Consider the following 23,675-nt stretch of genomic DNA (forward strand, 5'->3'; position numbering starts at 1 on the left):
GCCATGCGGGGGCGGGGGGGGGCAGGTTGGCATGACCATATATGGTTATAGCAGCTGATAAATGTTGAACAAATTTATAACATATATAAAAAGTCATTCACTCCTAACCATTCAGGAAACTCTTCCAGGGCCATCAAGAAACCCTGGTTGAGAAAGCCTGGTGTAGAGAATGTGAAATCGACAGAGACACTTTGGCAAACTTCATGATTTCCAGATAGGCTTGCCAACTTTTAAATTGGCCCCTGCAGTGGATCCTTTAATATAAATTCAATCTGCAATCATCATCGGGTGCCATTATTTAGCTCTATGACATGAAAGTCTAATTAATTAATTAATTAATTAATTAATGCTTGGGTTGCCAATTCTGTATATATTATACCTCGATTGATGTCAATATTCTGGTGTCTCTGTTCAAAACATAAATACATCAAAATCTGAAATGGAGACCTATATCAATCCTCCCACCATAAGGAGGTGATGGTTATGGAATTTATTAAGGGATCTATTATGGATTTTAATGGTATAATTTCTTATTGAATTGTTTTAAATATGTTTTAAATATGAGCAGAGCAGGCTAATGATAAGGATGATGGTTATAATTTATTATTTATTTATTTATTTATGAATCCCACCTCTCCCGACCAGTATCAGCTCGGGGCAGCTCACAGATAAAACAGTAGAACCTGCATAAATGCAAGACAGCATTAAAACATTCCCCATCCTTGCAATTAAAACTAGCATCAAAAATTAACATCAAGATGGCAATAAAAACAAGAGAAAAAGACTCCCCCCCCCAGTAACACCACGGCCTCAAGCCACTAACATGGCTCACAATGGTATCTCAATGGCTGTGATATTCAGGGTGTCGAATTTAACACCTAACATTTAGCATAGGGCAGGACCCCCAGATTGTAACATTGGGCATCCTTCCCTGGCCTCAACCAAATGCCTGGCAGAAGAGCTCCATCTTGCAGGTCCTGCAGAACCTTGATAGTTCTGTCAGGGCCCTTAGCTCTTAGCTTTTAGTAGTAGTAGTAGTAGTAGTAGTAGTAGTAGTAGTAGTAGTAGTAGTAGCAGCAGCAACAGCAGCAACAGCAGCAATAATAATAATAATAATAATAATAATAATAATAATAATAATAATAATAATAATAATAATAATAGATCCCTGCAATGGCCTTGTTTGCTTTCTGTAGTCATCTTCATCCATACCACAGCTAGCCTAAGGGCAAACTGCTGTGTTAACTCAGCCTAGTTTGGGGGAAAGAACAGTCCAGGTTAGTGTGGTGGGTGGAGCTTTGGACTGGGGAAATCTGTGTTCCGGTTCCTCACTCTCCCTTTTGGCTCACTGAGGGATCTTCAGCCAGCCTCATGTACCCCAGGAAGGTGCTGTGAGGGGAATAGAAAGGGGGCAACCCCATCCTTGTATACCACCCTGGGGTAGGTTTGCTAGCTTGGTTGGGAAATACCTGGGGACTTTGTGCTTGGGGCTGAGAGTGGGTGGGACTTGGGGTGGAACCTCATCAGAGTATACTGCTATGGAGTCCACCCTCCAAAACAGCCATTTTCCTCAGGGGGGATGATGTCTTTCATCTGATGATGGCCTATACTTCCAGTGGATTCCCAGGTCCCACCTGTAGGCTGTCATCCCTATTCTGGAGGAAGAAATGTGAAGATCTCCCTGTGTCAGAACTGGAACCCTGAATGCTAAGAAAGTGGAGAGGAAGATTTCTGTCTTAAGCTCTCTATGCGGTTTGTTTCATCATTCAGAGAGCTAGGGTTGTTCTTCAGTCAAAGAGCAATTAACTAGTACCATTCCCTGCCACAGAGTGTAGCGATGGCCTCATCTGTGGCTGTCTTGAAAAGGGAAACAGACAAAAACATGGAGGATAGGTTGTCCAGGGTCTGGGCCTGGATTCACCATGGTCCCACCCCCAGCCTATGGAGCCCCACCTGAGGGGAGAACAACCAGCAGGGGGCATGGAAGCAGCCACCTGAGACTCCCTTAGGGTTGCCAGATCCCCCCTGGACACTGGAGGGAGATGGGGGCATTGGGTTGCTGGATCCAAGTTTAGAGTTACCAGATTCAGGTTGGGAAACCCCTGGAGATTTGGGGATGGAGCCTGGGGAAGACAAGGACCTCAGTCGGGTCAATGCCACAGTCCACTGCCCAAAGCCTCCATTTTCTCCAGGGGAACTGATCTCTGTAGTCTGGAGATGAGGTGTCATTCCAGGGGATCCCCCAGGGCCCACCTGGAAGCTGGCATCCCTACTTACAACTATCTAGGACTCAGCAGGACACTGAGAAGACTGGCCAAGCAGCAGAGAAGATGATGGCAGGTTGGGGCAGCAATGCCTCACCAGGAGAAGCAGGCAGCCATGGGGGGGGGGGGGAATACGCAGTCAGGATAAGCACCGAGAACAAGGTGGGCCTATAGGAAGCAGGGCCAGTGTCCCCTCAGGCAGTCTCCTTGGTCAGCAAGTCAGGGGCTGGCAGGGAGCCCTGGGGGGGAGGGGGTACCTATCATGGAAACAGTAGGGAGGAAGCACTGACAGGCTAGGCCATCCAGAAAGCAGGGGATTAGGGGAGGCTGGGGAAGAGAACCTGGTTTTTATACTCCTGAAGGAGTCTCAAAGCGGCTTACAGTCGCCTTCCCTTCCTCTCCTCACAACAGATATGCTGTGAGGTAGGTGGGGCTGAGAGAGATCTGAGAGAACTGCTCTGTGAGAACAGTTCTAATATGACTATGACTAGCCCAAGGTGACTCAGCTGGCTGCATGTGGAGGAGCGGGGAATCAAACCCAGCTCTCCAGCTTAGAGGTTGCCACTACAGCAAAGTAGAAAAGCCAAACCCACCCATATAAAACCAAATTCGTTAATAGTCCAAGGAAGAATGAGGGGGCCTTGCTGACATGTTAGGAGAAGCACAAGCTAAGGGAAGAGTGAGGAAGAAGGTAGCACAATTCAGATTCAGACAACTAATGTGGAAAGGTTCCTTGAAAGGTCATTTGTGACCCATTGATCCAAGAGGTCAGCTAAGAGACATGTGAGATGTAATGGTGCCAAATGTAATGGTGTCTGGTGCAGGGTTACTGTTATTTCCCAAAGGAGTGCACAAGTGGAGAGAGATTTAAAGTACAACAAGGGTAGGTGGAAAGAGAAAGCTTTACTTTACCCCCCTCCCCCACCAATCCTGGTTTCATCCATGATGAGAAATTCCTAAGAAAGAAAGAAAGAAAGAAAGAAAGAAAGAAAGAAAGAAAGAAAGAAAGAAAGAAAGAAAGAAAGAAAGAAAGAAAGAAAGAAAGAAAGAAAGAAAGAAAGAAAGAAAGCTGAGCCAAAGCTGATCAAGGTCAGGATTAGGTTGAGCTCCTGTACTTGAAATCTTGCCCTGTCAACCTATTAGGGATTTGGCACACCTTGGATCAAGTCATGGCTCCATCATGTTTAGCTGTTCCCTACAGAGATGGCAAGGAAGGCAGGGGATGGTAGAACTCCATATCCTATATTTCCTTCTAATTATACTTCGGCTATAGGAAGCACAACCACCAAAATGATCTCCCCCTTCACTGGATCTACTGGATACATATCAGCACAGGCCAAGCGCTTGCATTTTTTGTATTCTCTCCCCATCCTTTTTTTTGCAACATCAACCAAAAAAAGGGTAGTTCTGAGAACAACTTGGTGCAAACACACACACAGGGAAATGAGAGGCAAAGGGTAAAGGGAAATGCCCGATTTGTTAAGCCCTTGTTTAGCCGCGGTGGAGGAAGAGGATGAGGAGCCGTCAAAAAAGAAGGCGAAAAAGAGACTCCTTCCTGGTCCGGCTCGGAAGATGATTCAATAGAGGGTAGATAACAATAGAAATGATAACAGAGAATAAACAGAAATGGAACTGCCAGGGGTAACACTTCAAGAGTCTGCAGAGCCCATTTTGCTCCTCCAGCTTTCAGATGCAATATAGGGTGTCTGATAGCAGTTTAGAATTGTGCTTATCTTCATTCTATGAATTTATTCAAGTGTGGTTTAAGGAATTGTGGGGCTCGCAACACCACAGCCAGTTTAAGGATTCACGGGGCCCTAGCAGAGGACAATTGCAGTGAGAGCACTCAGACTGGGGGCAGAGGGGAAAGGGGTGTCACTCTGAGTGTCCTTATACAAGGAAAGGGGGGGGGAGCCTACAGACCTGATCCATGGGGGAGGGGAGCCACTGTGCGGTGCCCCTGGAAGTGATGAGACTGTAGAATGCATTACATGGATAAACCGGCTCTGAATTTATTCCATCATTTACCAAAAATAATTTTCCGAGCTATAAGGGCCACCAAGGTGGCAAGCAACTTAAAGCATACATGAAAAAAACACATTTTAAAGCCATTAAAATCTACTACCCCCAAAATGCGTATCTTTAAAACAATTTTAAAACAGAGTTAAAATTCATACAGAACATTTAAAGAGGAAATAAAATGTTGGTTAGGGAGGAAGAGATCACTGTAGGAATGCCAAATGAAACAAGAAGTCTTCATCCGCTGGTAGGGATGCCAGCCTCCAGGTGATGCCCTGGAATTACAGCTCATCTCCAGACTAAAGAGATCATTTCCCCGGGAGAAAATGGCCGCTTTGGGAGGTGGACTCCATAGCATTATATTCCTCCCTCTCCCACCCACTCCTGGCTCCAGCCCTGAAGTCTCCAGTATTTCCCAACCCAGATCTGGCAACCCTATCTGCTGGTGGCAGAAGGGAACAGATAAATCTCCTCTGGCCTCCCATAGTGGTAGGCCAGATTCAGAAGAGAGTAGATGGTCTTCACCTGTGTCAGATCCAGGATCTTCAAAGGTGAAGATCAGCGCCTTGAATTGTACATGGCTACAAATTTTGAGCCAATACAGACAGGCCAAAACCAGAATGCTATGGTCCTTATGAAGTATCTATTTCATGTGCATGGCAAAATCCTTTCTCCACTCATAACTATCTTCATCACCCCCTTCGTTCTCCCCAAACTGGTTTGTCTAGAATCATGCAGCTGTTGCCCAGATCCAACACGCAAATTGGGTTTTAGAATTCTGGTCCGTATCCTTTTTGCATGGCAGGGGTTTTTTGGGGGGGTGGGGGATTAAATAAAACACCCTTGCATGTAATAAATGAGCTCATAAAGAAGGTAGGTTCATGGTGCCCCTTCTTAGTGTAGGAAGACATAGCTATACAACGACGTCTGCAAGTGTAGGGCAAGGAGAGTATGGGGCGTTTTCCGGTGAGAAGCTGCCAACAGAGCTTAGTGTACCTTTTCACCCAGGAAACTCCCCCAGCTGTTTTTCTCTGTCCTGGCTTATTCCCGATCTTTGAACCTGGCCAGGAGGTGAGAATCCAAAGCAAAATGATTTGGAGATGGGTTGGTGGGGGAGACATTAATTTACCAATATCCCAACTTTCACTTAAAAGTCCCCCAGGCAGATTACAACACAGTAAATTATTACAAAATCCAAAGAAGTTCAATCAGATAGAATCTCTGATTGTGACAGCACTCTTTGATCCTGGGGCATCTCCAAATCCTCATTTCCATTCACCACCCCACCCTACTCAGGCAGAGCAAGAAACCCTCAGGGACAGGCTTGTGGGGATCTGCAGAGGGAGGGGGAAATAGTGGAAATCAGCACAAACCTATATGTGAGCATATATGGGGGGTGGGGGAGAAATATGGATAGGGGGGAAATCCAGTGAAAAAATCAATTAACATACAATAGAAATCAATAAAGCAGCATTAAATCAATATCATTACAGAATCCTAAGCGTGCCACTCTCCTTGCTGCACCATTTCTTGTGGGTCTCACACAAAAGCCCTTCAGATAAGAGGGGAGGCCTTCAGACCTGTTCAGAAGGCCTGAAGGGAAGCAGCTATTCTCGATTCCTGCAAGAAGGAGTCCTGAAGATGGAGGGGGTGGGCAAGAGCCAACAATCTCTCCCCTGGTCCCCACAAGACAATTCCTTGCTAAGGCTGGTTCTTAGAAGAAGGCCACCTCAAGTCTTGGCTTGATATGTTTGGGTAGAAGCAGTACTTCGAGTGCTCTGAGTTTAGAAGAGGCACACAGAGAACGCCTCAGCACCCACATCTTGTCCAGCTTGGAAAAATGCCAACCTATTTGATGCCATTTGGTAGTTCTGCCCTTCGTTCACTATGCAGGAGTATTTTGTGGGAAAGAACTCTCTCATTCTACACAGTGATGATACTTGATATTGTACACAGTCCTCTCATCTTCTCAACAGTAGTTTTCTTTGTTTGGAAAACATCTCATTTTCCCCACACTCAAGATTGAAGAGGAAGTCTCCTGCTTCTTTTTAAAAAAGGTCTTAAAAGAGCCCTGTTGCCTCAGACCAAAGACCCATCAATTTCCCACGATGGACAACAATAAACCCTGAGAAGCCTACCACGGCCCTCTCTCTGCCCTCGGCCATTGGCCTGCTACCTCTGAACAAAACTCTCCTTGCTAATAGCTGGGGATACGTCTGTCTTCCATAGATTTGTCTTTTTGGGTCATGGAATTTCCAGTGCCTCTCTCGCGGAAGGGAATCCCACAACTAAATACATCCAGCCCCCACTCTCCTAGGCAGTAGAGGATTCACCGTATGGTTTTATGGGGTCATTGTGCTTGTTGTGAAAAAGCATCGGCCAATTCCAGACGTTTTTATCGCATCTGGGTAATTCACCAGGATAAAGGTAGTGATGGAGAGAATCAGATTGGCACACAGAGGAAACTACTTTATCTATCCCTTTCTCTCTCAGACCCCATTACTGGTCAAACATTCTGCAACAGAGAGAGACAGGGAAGCAGAATTGGGATGCCAACTCAAGAAGTGGCTTGTAGGAAGGAAGAAAAGACAGAACAGTGACTCTGTAGAGGCATTGTTGATAACTTCCTTGGTGGCTGAGCACTTTGGGGTCACAAGAGCTAAGGAAGGGTGGTTTGAATGCACCCTTAACCTGGAACCCTCTTTGCAGTGAATTAACAGAGCAATCTTTCCATCTCAAACTCAGAGGCCGTCTTCCAATCAAACACACACACACACATACCCACTTTGACCCCACCACTGCTTGCTGCTTCTGGAATTATCTATTGCTCAGGGACTCAGCTGACAGCAAGAGAGACAATGGCGTTTTCCCTCCTCCCAGGCAATCAGGAGCCTCTCTTATCCGAGCACTGTTTTTCTATTAGTCTAACACTCCATTGTGCTTTCCTCTTATCAGCTGCTTTGCTGATGTAATCCCTGGCTTGGAAGTGGCTTCTCTGCCAGAGCAGCTCAGTTTTATTAGGCAAAGGAAGGGAGGAGGAGGAGAAGGAAAAAGATGAGCTGGGTTTTTATACCCCACTTTCCACTACCCAAAGGAGTCCCAAAGCAGCTTACAAACACCTTTCCCTTCCTCTCCCCACAACAGACACCCCTTGAGAAGGGAGGCCAGTCCCCAAATGTTTTATGGTTCATCTCTAGGCCACAGAGATCAGTTCCTTTGGAGAGAATGGTTGCTTTGGAGGGTGGACTTCAGAGCATTATATTTCATTGAGGTCCCTCCCAGCCCCAAATCCGACCCACTCCCAGCTCTTCCCCCAAATCAACTCAGAGCTGGCAACCCTATCTGGGAGGTAGATGGGGCTGAAAAAGCTCTGAGAGAACTATGACTGGCCCAAGATCACCCAGCTGGCCACAAGTGGAGAAGGACTGGAGAATCAAACCCAGTTCTCCTAATTAGAGGCTACTGTTCTTAAGCAGTCCACCAGGCTGGCTCAGGAGCCCATGGCTTTTATCACCATCCCCAGGAGGTCTGATCACTTAGACAAGAGTTCCTGGCCCAGGGTCAAAACTGAATTGAAGACTCACTTTGAAAGAACCAACAAATTTGATTCGAAGTATTTGCAGCTTGTGGATCTTCTGTTCATTTGGTCAACTGATGCCCTCCACACACACACACACACACACATAGCCTTTACAGGAAACAGACTTGATACATAGAGTTATATATAAAAATATAGAAATACACATGTACGGGGTCCCATAAGAGTATAAAGTTATGAATTTAAGCACACTGGAAGTACTATGGAAACCACCCATGCTGGCTTCCTAAGACGAGTTTCTTTGCAATTTTTTTTCCCACTGGCGTTATCATCAACATTGTCTAGGCAGAGGTGACCCTACCAAGAAACAAGGGGAAGGCTGGTGGACAAAAACCAAACAGAAACAGTGTGGTATAGTGGTTAGAGGACCAGACTAGGACCATTCAGATCCCTGCTTAGCCATGAAGTTCTCTGAGTGATATTACACCAGTCACTTTCCATTTCAGAATTTAGTCTCCAGCATGGAGCTTCCTGCTAGAACTCTTCTTCCTGACAGGCCCACTTGCTGTGTGCAGGGAATCCATTTATATTTGTCAGTAGGGTTTATTGAGTAAACTCCCACCTGCAGTCTGAAATAGTGCAGCCCAGATCTAGGTTGGCTGGAATTTGGCTTGTGTGATCCAGTCCTCTCTGACAAGATATCCTGACAAGATATCCTGTGTGTCTGTCTGTGTACAGAAACATATGTGCTCCCCATCTATCCTGTGTGTCTGTCTGTGTACAGAAACATATGTGCTCCCCATCCCAGTTCTTCTAATATACAAACTTGTCTTCATCCACCCTGCCCATCATTGGGGGACAATGATCGGGAACAGCCAGATGCAAAATGCCACCAGAAAACTGAATGGTGATATGGTAGCACTGGCCTTAGCAGTATGCCTTACTGAAGAGAATTTGGAGGTGTTCATTCAGAATGCTGTGGAGAAAGCTGTCAGTGTGGGCTTTACTTTTTTTTAAGGGGTGGTGCTAAATTGAGGGAGTTCATTTGGTCAACTGATGCCCCCCCCCACAAGAGCCTCTTGTGGCGCAGAGTCGTAAGGCAACAGACATGCAGTCTGAAAGCTCTGCCCATGAGCCTGGGAGTTCAATCCCAGCAGCTGGCTCAAGGTTGACTCAGCCTTCCATCCTTCCGAGGTCGGTAAACTGAGTCCCCAGCTTGCTGCTGGGGGGTAAAACGGTAATGACTGGGGAAGGCACTGGCAAACCACCCCATATTGAGTCTGCCATGAAAACGCTAGAGGGCGTCACCCCAAGGGTCAGACATGACCCGGTGCTTGCACAGAGGATACCTTTACAGGCAGTGCATGGTAGCACATGATACCCGGAAGTGACATCACACATCACTGCAATGCCGCAGTAATTCTCCCAAACTGTATGGCTTGTTAAAACATTGCAGTTCTCTCCACTACAATGTTACTTTCCCCACAACTATTTTTCCCGCTGCTGCACTCCTGCTGTACTGGGCAGGAGTGGGCAGAGGACATGGCCCCCCAGATCTCCCATCTAGGTGGGAGCCCAAGTGTTCTCTAGAAGGAAGCTATTGCAGCTAAATGCGTAGGGACATCCCAGTTGCTCATTGTTGAAGAACAGACACTCCAGAGGCCCATTTCTTCAAATTCGGCACATATTTCTTCATAGCTGCTTCTTCCTCGGCCAAAGGTATGGCTTCATTAGAAAAATGGTGTGACTGAAGGATAAGGGGGGGCCATGGAGAGTTGGAGTTTGGCTTTTTGCTTACATCACCATTTGTTTTGACAGCAGTTTCTAGCATATGAATCTGGGAAGGCACAGCAGAAGCCGCAGAAGACCTCAGAGATTGTTTGTGTGGGGCAGAGTTTGGGGCCTCTCTGCCACACAGGGGAACAAGGTCTATCGATTAGTGTGTGAAAGACCTCGGGTTGCTGAGCGACACTTTGCAAAGACGGAAGGCTGCGAATTAATAACTGCTCCATCGGGTCTGTGTTTGTCCTCCTTTGCCCAGCGCAAGAGGACTTTGGCCTCCCCTTATCAAGGACGCAAACCTGAAAGGTCCAGGAATGCCAATGAGCAGGTTCACACCACCATCTATTAATTAAACACTGCTGACACCCCTTAACCCCTTTGTGGAGAAAATGAGGTGTTTGTGGTACAATGCTAACATGGGACCTGCTTGCAACCCTGCCTCTTAGAAAAAAATGGAGTCCCCAGGAGCTGGCATGGGCTCAGGGTTGCCAGGTATCAGAACTGAACCGGATGTTTCAGGGCTTGAACTTCCTTCTCAGGGTCTCCAAGGAGATGTGTGTAAGATGAGGGACCACAGTTAAGGAAGCTGTTTCCTGCTCAGCTTGATTAGACCTTTTGCTGTTCATCATGCTCCATCTATGAGCACTGAGACCATGGGGGCCATGACTGGGTGACAGAGCATCTGCTTTGCATTCAGCAAGTCCCAGATTCAACCCCTGGCATCTCTAGTTATATGCACCCCCCCTTGCCCAGCTAATCTGGAGTCTCGAGCTAGAGTGTCTTCACTGATGATGCCCAGCTATATTTGTTGATGGGTAGCCACCTGTCCACCCCTCCTGAGTCCTTGGTTATGGTGGGCTGGCTCAAGTGGTGTTGGTTGAAGTTAAATCGAGCTAAGACAAAGATATTCTGGTTAGGGTGACATGCCCCAGATGGGCTGCCACAACTCCCTACAACTAACATCTTTGGCAAGTGTCAAGAGCCTGGGTGTGATTCTGGATGACACACTATCAATGGGATTTGACACACTATTTACGGGATTTAAAATATGCCGTGATCTGCCCTGAGTCTCCCAAGACAGGCAGAATAGTAATTTAAAGAATTCAATAAAATAAAATAGCTAAAATTAAGCAGTGCTGCCAAAGAGAGTTGAAAATCCTCACCTGGATAGACCAGTGTTGCTCTGACTCAGTAGAAAGCAGCAGTTTCATATTGATTCATGAATCACAGGACCCTGCCTTTGACCCACATCTTGCCTTTGACCCTGAATGGATAGAATCAAAGGGACAGGCTACTTTCTGTTTGTCTTGAGGATTTTTGTCATTTTCCTTGCCCCTCTGTGTCCACTGGACTCCATCCTGAGGTACCAGGTATTTCCTTGATAGGCCACCTGGACCATGACATCCTCTGACGTCTCACTTTAGCACTACCCCTTCATCTCTCAGACTCCACCTTTGGCCTTTTAGGTCCACCCATCTCCAGCTTATGGAGAAATGGCAGCTCCAGAGAGCAAACTATATAGAATCACATCCTCATTAACTCCCTTCTAGCTCCAAACTCTGCCTCCCCCCCCCCCATACTAGGCACCAGGAATTTCTCAAGCTGGAGCTGTCATTTTGGTACTAGAGATGGAATATTTAGGAAAATTCCAGGGTATCTGTAACAAGGCCCCTTCCCAATGAGCAGAGATCTGGAAATGAGCAGAGATCTGGAAATGTTTTGGGTGCAAACAATGCTTTCCCAGTAGTGGCACTGTTTTTTAGACCTTCTCCCAAGGTAGAAGAAGAGCTGTTTATTTAATACCCTACTTTTCACTACTGGAAGGAGTCCCCAAACGGCTTACAAAACCCTTCCCCTTCCTCCCCACAACAGATGCCCTGTGATTCTATGATTCTAAGATTTATTCAAGGTGTGAGCTTTCGAGTGCTTGCCAATCTTTGTTGGTCTTAAAGGTGCTACTGGATTCTCATTTTATTGTGCTACTTCAGACGAACAAGGCTACTCATTTGAATTCATAAATATGAGTGTGAGCTTGACATGGCTGCTATGCTCCCTTGCATGAGAATGTTTGCAGTCAGTAGGCATGACTGGGGTTTCTGTCGAAAAGGTGCTCTGTTGAAAGAGTTAACACCATTCAGCGCTTTCAATTACAAGGCGATAATGGAGTGCTGGGAAGGCAGAGCAAAGCTGGAACTGATTTTTCCGTCCCCTGGTTTAAGAAGCTGTCAGGCTGGGCCCCTCCCTGATTTCTTGGTAACATAACGGGGGTCAACAGAGCAGAAATCCTCCTTAAGGGCTATTCTGTATTTGAATTATTTAAACAATGTACTACAGCCAAGTTAAATGGAGCTTATCAAGCGTCACACCTCTCAAAGCACAATCAGAGATGGCAGGATATTAACTGGCAAGCTCTCCATGGCTGCCCTAGGTGAGAAAGCCAAGGCTTTTTTTTTCTGTCTAGGAAAAGAAAGACAGGTAAAACACAAAGCACAGTTCATGGGTGGACCTGAGCAGAAGGGAAAGCACAGGTGGCCCTGGTTTGTTTCCAGTTCAACAAATGACCTGTTTGGTTGTCACCACCAGTTGCCAAGGACAGCTGCCATTTTGCATTCCTTGCCTGCTTGTCTGAGCAGGTCAATTACACAAGACTTTCACAAGACCTGAGAAATCCTGGTGGGCCAAGCCCTGGTGAAATTAGGTCTACCCAGTGGGAGACCTTTCAAACAGAATGATGAGTATATATTATACATTCTAAAACAGGAGTCTATTTTCACCGGGGAAATGAGCATTTATTCCAGGATATACTTTCATGGCATGAACTATTGTTTTATATTACCACTACAAACTAACATGACTACCAATCTGAAATAGAGTCTTGAGAGCAATTTGCATTATCCTAGTAATATTTAAACTCTATAAAACAGAGGATTGGAAGTCAAGATGTGATGGCAGCAGAGATGTGTGCTGAACTCTGCCCAAGTCACATACCTCATGGGAGAGATGGGACCCAAAGATGGGACCGGGGGATCCTCTGGAATTGCAGCAGACTACAGAGATTTTTTTTTCCCTGGAGTAAGTTGCCCTGGAGTAAGTGGGTGCTTTGGAGGGTGGACTCTATGGCACTGTACCCCACTTGAGGTCCCTGTCCTCCCCAGGCACCATCTTCAATCTTCAGAAGCTTCGCATCCTGGATCTGGTAACCCTATCCCCTGCATTCCAGGGAAGGATAGACTGTAATGGAAAAACGACAGGAAACAACTGAGCAGAGAGAGAGAGAGAGAGAGAGTTGAGGAGGAGAAACAGAGTTGTTTCATAAAGACTTTTAAAATCATTCCTTCCTAGCTATCAGTTAATATCTACCCTACTTGAGACAATTGGGGCTGGAGGGTTGCCAGACCCCACCAGTGGAGGGGGGTCATCTGTTGCCAGGCTCTGCCACCAGGTGGTTGGCTGGGGGACTTACCAGCAGAAAGAAAAAGGCCTAGGTCACATTGCTGTTATCGCACAGGAAGTGACATCATCATGCCAGTAACTTCCGGGTGATGTTCTGTTATCTGGGCAAAATATGGTAGAAACCAGCTTTACCATTGAGTTCTTGCTCACTACTAGAGCATCCCTTGGCATGACGATGTCACTTCATATGCAATGCCAGCAACATGGCATTCTTCCTTCTTCCTTTTACTGGTCAGTCCCTTCTATCTGTTACTGGCTGCAACCTGGCAACCCTAAATGAAAAGCAGAGGAAGGAATCTGCCCTTCTCACTAGCATTGCCAGCTTCCAGTTGGTAGCTGGAGATCTCTCACCCCCAGGCGACAGAGATTACTTCATCTGGAGACAATGGAAGGTGGATTCTATGGCATTATACAATAACTGTATTATACCCCATTGAAGTCCCGCCCCTCCCCAAACCCCAGCCTCCTCAGTCTCTGCCCTCCAATCTCCAGGAATTTTCCAATCCAGAGCTGGCAACCCTGCTTCTCACCCATGGACCTCTTTTGCTCCACGTTACACAACTGGGTCATATCTGAGTTTATTTCACAGAGCCGCTGCTATCATGTCTAATATGAGGAGGCTCATTTTGTAGCATGCCAATCTAAAGCCACCAAGCAAAATCTCAAAGAAGAACTTCTGGGATCTTAGACCAGCACAAGAAGATGGAAATGGTCCCTGAGATGCAAGATGAATTGTACCACTTCAGGTATCAGGTGGACATTGAGTCCGCAGTGCTCCTCAGCGTGAAAAACAAATCTCTTTGCAAAGCCCTTTATTTATTTATTTTATTTATTCATTTTTAGATTTTTATACTACTCCTTTTGGGGTTACTGACTTCAGGTGGTTCACAACAGTTAAGATACAATCAGAATTAAACCATTTAAAACAATTAAAACATTCTGTATCTGCATCAGCTGCAGGTCTTATTTTCTGCTTCCCCATACCCTGTTCAGAGGGTGGGTTACTTTAGGGAAGGTAGGAGGTGAAGACCATTATTAGTGAACAGGGAAGAAAGTTGGGGAGTGGCTCCTAACTTGCTAGTAGCAGCTGAGTTAGTACCATCTTGCCTATTTTCCCTCTCTTTGCAGTTATTTTATCTCATTGTAGCTCAGTATTCACCTGCTTATAGTGGGAGACCTCCAGCCAATTGCAGCCCTTGCCCTGATGCTCAGCTGATAGGTGAGCAGACACTAGGGCCAAGGGGGGAGCAGAGGTCCAGGGAAGAACAACTGGCTACTTACTGGAAGTTCTGATCTTAGAGTATTGACATATCTGAAAATGACAAGGGTAGCTCTAGCAATCCTCAGAAATTCCATGGTAATCTTATGAAAGAGTTCCTGGCAATTGCTAGAGCTTCCCGCTATTTAATATATTTTTCCAGAGCTTTTTTTCCCCCTGTTACCTACCTTGATAACCTCCCAGTTGTCTGAAGAATGGCAGGCAAATAAACATTTTAACTCAAAATCAAACCAAATCAAAAATCACTGTAGATTCCATTTTCCTCTAAGCCTACGGGAAGAATGCAATAGAATTGCAACAATGACACCAGCAGAATATACACATCATAAAATGAACTCTCCAAAGCATCATATAAATGCAGTGGGTTTCTGTACTTATATCTAGCATGGGAGGATAAGGACTTTATATTCCAGTTGTTGAATGTTTTGTCCCAAGGGAAAGGTCAAGAGATAAAATACGGCCACTTCTTGCTTTCTGCGTTGCTAAGAGATGCCGATGTGTTACATCGTCTGCTCCCAGTATTTGCTCACCTGTTAAACAGCAATACCCACATAGGTTAACTGTTTCTTAACCGCTGCTGTCTATATTCAAGGCACCTGAACTACCCCTCAATAAGAGAAGATTCATATCACAAATCTGTTTACTTTAAAGCAATTTTTCTCTGCTGATTGACACCCCTAAAACCATTAGCCTGGATACATGGCTCCAAAGAGCCCAAGATAACCTACACTTCAGAAGCCTACCAAAAGCCAATTATCAGCATGTGCATGGATGGATCTATAAGATTGTGAAACATCCAAGGAGGAACAAGTTGCAGAGATGGTCTTTCTCCATCCAAGAAAGAAAGAAAGAAAGAAAGAAAGAAAGAAAGAAAGAAAGAAAGAAAGAAAGAAAGAAAGAAAGAAAGAAAGAAAGAAAGAAAGAAAGAAAGAAAGAAAGAAAGAAAGAAAGAAAGAAAGAAAGAAAAAGACTTTTTCTTACAGCTGTGGTCAACAATGTAGGAAATGGATGAGGGGCTATATGACATTTTATTAGTAACAAAAAACTGGGTAGAGTTAGTACATGTTTAATGAAATACTAATTTTCACTCTCTGCATGCATAGCTCAAGCACTAGGCCTTCTAGGACACTGTAGCCACATATACAAATGAACAGAGCGAACGGACTGTGAGAGCATCACACAACCCACTTTGCAAGTGAGTGAGCTGGCACATGAGTACATGAGAACCTTGCTGGGACCCAGTGAGACTTGTGAAGCTCTGTGACAATTAGGATTGCCAGCTCATGGGTGGGAAATATCTGGAGGGTTTGGGGTTGGAGCCAGGAATGGGTGGGATTTGGGGCAAGGTAGGATAGAGTATAATGCTATGGAGTCCACCCTCCAAAGCTGCCATTTTCTCAAGAGGGACTGATCTCTGTTGCCTGGAGATGAGCTGTAATATCAGGGGACCCCTAGGTCCCACCTGGAGACTGGCATCAACCAGGTTTGTTGCTATGCAGTGACAGGGTTGCTAGCTCTGGGCTGGGAAACTCCTAGAGATCTGGGGATAGAGCCAGGGTCTGCTGGGGACCACCTTCCAAGGCAGCCATTTTCCCAGGGGCATGGATCGCTGTAGTTTGGATATCAGTTATAATTCTGGGAGATCTCTCGGCCCCATCTGGAGGGCAGCAACCCAGGATAAAACTGCACAAGCTGTGATTCCCTGGCGCCAAAACCGCTGGAGTCCCATGGCAAGGAGATGCCAGGGGGCTGAAAAACGTCCTGTTTTGCAGCCTGTCACAACATTCTACAGGGTTGCCAAGCCCCTGGCCAAGCCGGGCTGAGCATTGTAGGCCTCAAATTGGCCAGGTCTGCTCTGTGTAGTTCTAACCAGCCCTCTCTTTCTTCCACTCTTGCTGCAATCGCAACATCCCAGGAACTGGAAGAAGGGAAGCCGTGTGACAAATATCAAGCAGTACACTCTCAGCCTCTGTATAAATACCATGAGTGACATGGGCCTTTCAGAGGTACGGGCCCATACCCAAATGGGGCAGTGTTTAAGAACAGATCGTTTATTTGGGAGCTCAGTATCGGGACGAAAGTGCCTTTTAATCCTGCTCATTTCACTCCTTCAGGCCTAGTCTAAACAGACGTTTTAAGAAAGACACTGCTTAACTGCCCAGCCAAAGTATGATAACGCATTCCACCCCCCACCCCCCCGGCCCACCCCCACCCCCACCCCCCCCTCAGCTTAGCACAAAAAAAGTGTTCCCAGGAGGCTGGCTCCAGAGCTGAAGCAACCCCTAATGAACACTAAGAGAATTAGAGCGTGCTGATAAGGCCCGGGCCTTTTTATAGTTTTAATTTCATAGCTGTAGTCACAGCCCCTTGATAAGGAAAGTATACATTGGCTTTAGCTCCTTGGGTTGGAGGCCTTGGCTGAGTTGGCATCCATCAAAATGCTTTTTGTGATTTTACATGAATACCCTGATGCCTCCCGATAAGGAAACGTGTAAGTCAACAGAATTGCGGCTGTAATTGGGTGTTACCTGTTTAGATATTCCGGGCTGTTATCTTGGGATCATTTCTCTGGCTGTTGAACTTCAGCTTCACCCTGGACGGGGACGAAGAGGCCGGCCCCTCGGCTCCCATTTGCACGCCCTGTAAAAAGATGCTTGGGGGTCTTTAGCAGACCACATTCCATAACCTCCAACAGTCTCAATTAGGGAATGAGGAATACGCACGTGGTCATGTACTTATTGCTTAGAATCATAGAATAACAGAGTTGGAAGGGAACTCCTGGGTCATCTAGTCCAACCCCCCCTCCACACACACACACAATGCAGGACACTCACAACCCTGTCCCTCATCCACTGTAACCTGCCACTACCTTGAACCTTTACAGAATCAGCCTCTTTGTCAGATGGCTATACAGACTCTGTTTAAAAATTTCCAAAGATGGAGAACCCAACACGCCTCAAGGAAGCCCGTTTCACTAAGAAACCGCTCTAACTGTCAGGAACTTCTTCTGGATGTTTAGACGGAATTTCTTTTGCGTTAATTTCATCCCATTGGTTCTGGTCCGTCCCTTGGGGGAAAGAGAGAACAACTCTGCTCCACCTTTCCTCATACGTCTTGGTCTCCAAACCCCCTTACCATCTTTGTCGCCCTCTTCTGGACATGCTCCAGTTTGTCTACATACCTCTTCAACTGAGATGCCCAAAACTGAACACAGTACTGCAAGTGAGGCCGAACCAGAGCATAGTAAAATGGTACCATCTCCTTGAGGAAGTTCTACATTTGGGAGTCACCAGCATTCTCTCTTTGTCAACAGAGCTGCTTGCAGCCTGATTCAGATTTAGACTCTGGAACTCAAAGGGTTACCCCATTCCCTCAGTTTCTCAGCATGAAAGACCCTCCTCTCACAGAGCTGCTGTTTTTCCTGTTCAGTGCAGAACCCTCTCAGGCTGGGAAGAAAACCCTCCTGCTGTGGGGTCCTCACATCATGACATGCCTAGCTTAGTTGAGGGTTGCCAACATGTCTGGAGAAAAAAGCATCCTGCCCTTTTAATTGGTGTCTAATTTGTAGAAATGGGCATTTGGCCTGAAGGTATCCCATAAAGCTCCTATTAATGGTAGTGGACCTTTTTCTTGGGGCTTGTTGGCAATGTTAGCCTAGCATCTTGTCTACTTGGGAGTTGAACCCGTCCTGACACATTGGTGAAAGCTTTTCTCTGCCTTCAGTACATGACAATATTTACTCTGCAAGGCCCATTCTGCACGAATGTAAAATTAAAATGCAGTCTTTGGCTAAAGATGCACAAGAGAGGACAGTGTTTTCACTGTTATTAGCTGCAACATTTGAGATGACATGCTGCATATAGTACATAATAAGTTGGTTTTAATTAATGGGCATGATGCATGCTCACTTGAGAAAAGATGCATTTCTTTTTCTCTCGTGCATTTTTATCCCACTCTTCCACTTACTGGTAGGTGTCCAAGGCAACATACAAGGTTTGCCTTTCCCCATAGTTTCCGAGAGCATTTAGATAGCCAAGAGCAGTGTATGCACATATAGAAGGGTGTGGCTCTGTTTAGGATGACACAGAGAGCTACAGCCTTCCAGAGAGGGTGACTTAATCCTCTCCTTGTGACTCACCTTAAGACCATCCATACCAGCAAGTCAATTGTTTAGTTTCCAGTTGTGTTCATCTACTCATACTTCAAGGGGGTTGGGAAATTTGCTCCCAAAATCTCTGCAAGTAGCATATATGCTCATTCTTTACTCTACTGAAAATGAAATTGGGGTGGGTGGGAGAGAATTGCAAAAGAATCGAGGATTCAGGGAAGCGTAGTAGTGAAGGTTCAGGCATTAACCAATAGGTGCCTTGGCAGTTTGAACAGCTCCACAGTGATAACTTGCATTTCCAGTTTGAAAGAGCTCATTCTAGGAGAGAGAAAAATTATTCTGAACAAAACAGGTAATATATTTTCAAATAATCCAGATAAAGTATGACCTCTGCTTTGCCCATCAGAGATTTGCCTTCTAAGTACCCAAGCAGTATAGAATAGCCCTGGAGAATAGACATCTAGCAATGTATATAAAATTTTAAAGGGCACCCCCCTTTCTCTCTCTTATACACACACAACAAATTAAGGACCATAATTACCATGGACTGATATTGGAATATCTCAGCAGTCAGCCTGGTAAACAGGTAAAAATCGGAGCACATAACATTCCCTGCCATCTATTTCCAGTCTTTCGTGTGATAAGAATGAAGCATTTACCTGTTTGTTATGTACAATGTATTCCCTTCTGTTTTTTGTGGTGATATGCATTTCCCCAGTTCCCAAAACTGCCATATTATGTGCCAGGGGCAAAATCATTCTTCTTATGAGCAAATACTCAAGAGAGCCAGCTTGGTGTAGTGGCTAAGAGTGGTGGCTTCTAATCTGGTGAGCTTGGCTTGATTCCCCACTCCTCCACATGCAGCCAGCTGGGTGACCCTGGGCTAGTCACAGTCCTGTTAGAGCTGTTCTCACAGGGGAGTCCTGTCAGAGCTCTCGTGGCCCCACCTACGTCCCAGGGTGTCAGTTGTGGGGAGAGCAAACAAAAGGTGTTTGTAAGCTGCTTTGGGACTCCTTTAGGTAGTAAAAAGCAGAGTATAAAAGGCAACTCTTCTTCTGTTTCCACTGTCACACAAGAGGTCAAGCAGCACAAGTGATTCTTAACCCTCTCCATGTTGTGCTAGTTTTCTTTTTGCAGGCAGCTGGATACCAAAGGGGCATTTCAGAAAGTGACTCCCTTTCTGCAGTCTGAAGTGGGACAGTCCATTCCAGGGCCTCAGGCCTCTACCACCTTGTTTCCAGATCTTTCAGCAGTAGGTTTAGGCCAAACTTTCTACCCGGTGTTGTTCTTTTCCGCTCAAAAGGCTGTTCTTCCCAGGGGAACCCATCCATGGCTATACTATCTGTGCACTGCAATCCAAACTTCATACCTTTTCTTTCTAAGGCAGGAGCGGCTGAAAGTGAAACTGACCAGACCCTGTCTATAATTCAAGCAGGAGTCTCCTTCCAATCTGCCAGAAGTCAATGGCATCCACCAGTCATCCTTTTTATTAGACTCTTTTAATTTTCATTTGGGTCCTTGTAATCCACGGTGTCAACATATTACAGATAAAGAGAATCATTAGTCTCGGAAGAGATATGGGTGATGCTTGTGTATCTGTGGAGGGAAGGGAGCCCCCATTGCTAAATGGAGGGGGTTGGCCCATAGCTGAGTGGTCAGGCGCATAACATCCCAGGCTTAAGGCCTCCTATTTTCAGTTTCAAGGGTTTCAGGATGGCAGTGCCAAGGAAGACTCCAGAGCAGGGGTAGTCAAACTGTGCCCTCCAGATGTCCATGGACTACAATTCCCATGAGCCCCCTGCCAGCATTCGCTGGCAGGGGGCTCCTGGGAATTGTAGTCCATGGACATCTGGAGGGCCGCAGTTTGACTACCCCTGACCAAGAGGTTGGCAATCTTAGCAAGACCTGTGAAAATATTTTCCCAGGTTTGGAAATGGCCTCCAGGGCAATGGGAAACCTGGGAGGAAAGGAATCTTTGTACAGGCTGTGTCCTTGCACTGGATCCAGGTGTAGTAGCTCTCTGCTAGGGATGCCAGCCTCTAGGTAGGGTCCCCTACCTGGAATTACAGCTCATCTTCAGACTACAAAGATCAGTTTCTCTGTAGAAAATGGCTGCTTTGGAGGGAAGACTCTGTGGCATTGGGCATAGTCCTCTCCTGCTTGAAAATCTGAATCCCTTTGCTTGCAACTGCCTTCCTCCAGGCTGGCAGGACTCTGAGAAGAAATTCTGAGAGAGGGGGAAATGGGAGGAGCCATTCGCTGGCAAGGGCTTCTGGGAATTGTAGTTCATGGACATCTGGAGGGCCGCAGTTTGACTACTGCTGCTCCAGAGAGTAGGCCACAGGCTCTAAGACTATGGGTCAGGACTCTCCCACAGGTTGGTCAAGAGGAGGGCAAGAGGGAGGAAGAGAGAGAGGATCAACTTGGAGACGAGGCTTGAATGGCAAATTATGGCCTCTGCAATAATTTGTGAGCAGCATATGAAATAAAGTCTGCCACTCAGTAATACTGTATATTTATAAAATATTTGAAATGAGAAAAAATAAATATGCCATCGATCAGTGTTAGCTGATGCAGGAGTCCACTGTTTTTCAGCAGGGATGGGGGAAACAGTGCTAAATCTTTGAAAGGTACATTCAGGCTGCATTCACATGGCGATGATGGCTTGTGTTCCTTCTGTTGCTGCTGTGAATGCACAGGAATTTGAGATGAAGAAGAAGAAGAGTTGGTTCTTATATGCCACTTTTCTCTATCCGAAGGAGGCTCAAAGCGGCTTACAGTCGCCTTCCCATTCCTCTCCCCACAACTGACACCCTGTGGGGTGGGTGAGGCTGAGAGAGCCCTGATATTACTGCTCGGTCAGAACAGCTTGATCAGCGCTGTGGCGAGCCCAAGGTCACCCAGCTGGCTGCATGTGGAGGAGTACAGAATCAAACCCGGCATGCCAGATTCTGCACTCCAAGTCTGCACTCCAAACCACTACACCAAACTGGCTCTCAATGACAATGACAATGCAGCATCTGCACTATCCTGGCCCCAGCCCCTATTTGGCTACCATTTTCCACACAAGTCACTGACAGATTTTTCAGGTTTTGACAAACGTTATTGGCATATCCCCAAAGGGTTAAACTACACACAAGGAGGGCCAAACTGTCTTCCCAATCGCCATGGACTACAATTACCATAAGCTCCTGTAGTCCATGGACATCTGGAGAGCCACATTTTGGCCACCCCTGAGTTACAGCAATATGTCCGTTTCATTTTGCGAGTCCTTCTGCTGCTTGTGGGAGTGTCCCATATAGATGCTGCCCTGGATCCCTCCCCATTATTCGGCCTTTGATGCCATGAATTGTCATGGTGGCGACCACTAGTTTGAATACAGGACTGAGGTACCTTGTGGAAGAAAAGCCTCTCAGTGGTTCTGAGGGAGCTAAATAGAGCCCCTATTTTAAAGACAATGTATCTTTCACAAGAAGTAAGGAAAAGAGAAGGGTGGTTAGATTTGCTCAAGCACCTCCAGCTGTCCTCTGCTCTAAGCAAGATGCTGGGCTAGAGGACTTAATCTAACCAGGCTGTGTGTATGAGAGTTGGGCCTGGGGGGTCAAAGGAAGAGCTAGGGCGGGGGTAGTCAAACTGCGGCCCTCCGGATGTCCATGGACTACAATTCCCAGGAGCCCCTGCCAGCAAATGCTGGCAGGGGCTCCTGGGAATTGTAGTCCATGGACATCCGGAGGGCCGCAGTTTGACTACCCCTGAGCTAGGGTGTCAACAAGAGTGGTTGACTAGAATCTTAGTGGCCTGGGTTCAGTTTCTCTACCACGGAAGCTGACTGCATGGCCCTGTGACTCTTAGTCCACCCTCCCATGCAGGATTGTTGTGAGTATAAAAATGAAGGAGGGGAGAATGTACTTGTAAGCCGCTTTAGGTCCCCATAGGGGAGAAAAGTGGAATATAAGTATCAAAATAAATAAAGGGGGATTTGAGGGGAAGAAACGGTTTATTGGGAGAGGCTTGAAAGATCTGATGTGGCCTTCGGGTTAACCATTGAAGAATGTAGTACAAAAGGCTTCTCTCTGGACTCTCAACTTCTTCCAGGAGCTGAGGGGCTGCTCAGTCTCAGAAAGTTTCCCACCCAGCCTATTTTACTATCTAATCTGCCAACCATCCTAACAATCAATTAAGACAAGTCTGGGCTTGCTTTCTTTTGTTAACAAAGCTCAAGTCTAGTGGGGCTTTTAAGGCCAACAGAGTTGGCTGGGGGATATAAGCTTGGCCATCATCAATATGCAGATGACATCCAGCTTGGTCTATTGATGAGTCACCCACAGAGTACACACCCTGAGTCGTTGACCAGGTCTCTAGAGCAGGATTTCTCACCCAGGGTTTTGTGAAACCCTGGGGTTTTGTGGGGGCCCTCAGGGGTTTCACAAGCTCAAGAGGGAAAAATAATTGCAGAAAATATTTTGTACTGATTTTGTAAATCTCCCGGTTAGATGACCATATATGGTTATGCTAACCCTCCCTCCCTCACAAAACCACCAGTAACTGGCCTGAGGGGAGGTGCCTCAGCCATAAACATCCTTGCTGTCCAAGGCTTGTTGTGCGTGGAGTGACTGGATTTTGTTTGATTAGCGATGCCATGCATGCTGTAAACAAGTGACTCCTGGAGGTGTGGCCTGATGACATCATCTCTGGGGTTTCTCAAAGCCTGAAGAATGTTTCAGGGGTTTCTCAACAGTAAAAAGGTTGAGAAACGCTGCTCTAGAAGCTGTGATGGAAGGGCTCAAACAAAATGGCCTGAAGATGAACCCTTTGAAGACAGAGGTTCTGTGGCTGGGAAGGAAAGGGCGAGGAAGTGTGTCTCCCCAGTGTTCATGGGCTGCAGCTTACCACCGCATAAACTGTCAAGAATCAGGCACGAAAGTAGCTTGGCTGGCATATTTCCATGCCTTGTGCTCAGCCAATGTGACCAAGCCCCAAAGAAATTCAGCTGGCCTCAGCCAACGCCAGGGCCTTCTCATCCTTGGCTCCTGCCTGGTGGAATAAGCTCATAGAAAACATCAGGGCCCTGTCAGGACTCACTGAGTTCTGCAAAGCCCGTAAAACAGAGCTCTTCCACCAGGCTTATGGCCGAGGCCAATAAAACAGTTAACATCAGCATCTTATCGTCCTCCCCCCTGTGGGAGGAATATTGACTTTAGAATTGTGATTTTAACTGTATTGCTGAAGACA

The sequence above is a fragment of the Paroedura picta genome, chromosome 1 (genome assembly GCF_049243985.1).
Source record: "Paroedura picta isolate Pp20150507F chromosome 1, Ppicta_v3.0, whole genome shotgun sequence".
In the NCBI taxonomy this organism is placed as follows: Eukaryota; Metazoa; Chordata; class Lepidosauria; order Squamata; family Gekkonidae; genus Paroedura; species Paroedura picta.